The sequence below is a fragment of the Corvus brachyrhynchos genome, unplaced genomic scaffold (assembly GCF_000691975.1).
Source record: "Corvus brachyrhynchos isolate BGI_N302 unplaced genomic scaffold, ASM69197v1 scaffold121, whole genome shotgun sequence".
Classification (NCBI taxonomy): Eukaryota; Metazoa; Chordata; class Aves; order Passeriformes; family Corvidae; genus Corvus; species Corvus brachyrhynchos.
The window spans coordinates 1,593,241-1,595,668 of record NW_008236445.1 but is presented as its reverse complement, the minus strand read 5'-3'; the positions used below and the strand labels follow the sequence as shown (position 1 = coordinate 1,595,668).

General features: G+C 37.7%; 1 long non-coding RNA gene across 1 annotated transcript in view; it reads left to right on the top strand.

Annotated features, from left to right (window-relative positions):
* The window catches only part of LOC108444618, a 9,072-nt gene extending 8,970 nt beyond the window's left edge, over nt 1-102 (top strand). Inside the window, exon 2 of the long non-coding RNA XR_001859256.1 lies at nt 11-102. This is a non-coding gene — a long non-coding RNA (uncharacterized LOC108444618). The remainder of the gene's footprint in view (nt 1-10) is intronic.
* Nucleotides 103-2,428: the final 2,326 nt, after the last annotated feature.

The window sequence follows — 2,428 nt, the reverse complement described above, 5'->3', positions numbered from 1 at the left end:
CATCCAGTAGTTTCAGCAGGCTTCAATGAAGCTGCCATTCTGAGGATCTCATTCTGTGTATCCTAGTGGTTCTGAAATAAAATTTCATTTTCTAAGATGGAATTGTGGCTCTTCATTGATAGCTCTTCTTTCCATTTTCTTCTGTCCCAGAGAACCAAATACTCATGCTGTGAGAAAGCCTCAGTGTACTTTATTAACAATGATTAGTTAAGCTTTTTAGCAGCCATTCAAGGGAGAACAGTGGCAGTTCTTAACATTTTACAAAAGAGGTCGAAGGTACAGATGGTAATGTCTAAGTCTCATGCAAGTCTCATGACTTTCAGGTTTGTGCCAAGTGCTCTGCCTTCTGGAAAAGCAGCATTCACATCAGAGGTCACCATCAAACAGTCACAGTGTCTACCTGTACATAGATCAAAAACCTACGCTCAAGAAACGTTCAGTCATCACTGGCATGTGTGCTACGCTAGTGTATGGCTTTTTCAGAACTAAAAGTAACTGTAGAACATTTTTCTAGAAGTCCCAAATTTTCTTTTACAGATAGAAGTTTGCTTAATCACATGCTGGCTTCATTTTAAGCTATTAAAATGAATTTTGGAGCTGAAGTGCTACAACAGTGTGTATGTAACTTAATCATCATAGTGGAAAAAAGGATGCCAGCAGCTCCTGTGGCTTCTGAGTATGTGAATGTGCATGGCTCTAAATCTTCATTCCACTTGGTAGCAAGAGTGCAGATTTATACTGGCTAGGCCCTCAAAATCATGCAGACATGTGAAGAACTGTAGAACCTCTTGTTTTTTGATGTACAAAGCTTTGTTTTGTCCAGTATTTGTTGCTAGTTTCATGATGGGGAGAAAATCCATCCCTGTGCTGACAAGGCAGCACAGCTGGGTCAGTTTTGCTCCTTGTTACAATTACTGAATGCAAAAACTCCTAAATGGGGATATTTGCACAGCTGTCTAAAATACTGAAATATCTTCCCTCTTCCTCGAAGGAAATATAAGTGTATCAACAGATACATTCTAAAACCATTTTAAAACCCAGAACTGGAAACAAAACTTTTTTTAACTTGAATGACAAGAATTTGCTTGAACGTACCAGGATTTTTTTGGTTGGGTTTTGTGTGTGTGTGTGTGTGTGTGTATGTTTTGGGTTTTGGAGTTTTTTTTTTGCTATTGTGAACTATAGAAATTAGATTTCAAAATTATTATAGAATATAAAAGACAAAAGACAAGGTTGGATGAGCTTGTGAGCAATCTGGTCTAATGGAAGGTGTCCCTGCCCATGGAAAAGGGGTTGGAAATAAATTATCTTTAAGGTCCCTTCCAACCCAAGCCAGTTTATATTTCTAAGATATACCACCAAATAATATTTATATACTCTGAATGCATGCACAAGGTCACCTACAATCTTCTTGTTCATCTTATGGAACCTGTTTCTTTCTAGAAAAATCTTTTGGACCAAAAGAAGATTATTGGTTTTTTGGAAAAAAAAAGAAGTTGGCATAAATGATTTCTATTACGTATCAGAACCTGTGTATTCTGTAAATCACCATCCCCAATTTTAAGTGGATTTTGAAAGAAACAGCAAGACTTTGCAAGTTATCTTCTCACAGCCCAAGGGGAAAGCTCCCTCCCTTCCTTTCACACCAGCTATTCTTGACTGCTAAATTGTCTTCCTGCTTCCTCCCTCTTAGATTTCATGTTTAAAGCTGCAGAAAGTTAAGATAAACAGAAGTTGTCACACTAACATATGACTCAGTAATACTGCATAGTTTTGTAGTTTGTTTTGTTTTTGGTTGGGTTTTTTGGATTTTTTTTTCACTAGAACTAGGACTGCTAGTGCTGCACAGGGTAATTGTGTTTTAAAAAAAATATGAGCAGCTGTCTGTGGATGCTTTAATTAGAATGGATTTCCTCATAAGAGATCTTTATAGTCTCACTCTTAAAGTAGATGGCTGTCATAATTCCCAGTTTGACAAGCTACACATGATTCTCAAGTTTCACTACCTTCCTTATAGCTTACATTTATATGGTTTTTCAAATGATCCAAAAGCTGTTATATATGTATGTATGCTACCACAGAAGAGTGAGCAGTCTGCTGCTGGCAAAGTATAAAAGAAAAAAGGTCTAGTTTTATGATCTGTGTCCCAGGATCTCAAATGTCCACTCAGAATAAACAGGAACTTTTAAAGCTTTGTGCATGACGCACCCCCCCAGAGCACTGGTAAACTGCACTGCGTCTTGTTTGCCCAGAGGACAGAAGGGAGAGTAAATATTCTCAAGTTTGAAAGTTCTGATTCTGAGATAATAGGGTACTTTACCACCTAACATGTAAAATACATACCTCCTTCCCCTTTGAATAGGTAAATTCCTGGCGTAGGGAAAATAAAAGCTACAGGGTTTGTAGGGTTGTGGTATTCCCCTCACTT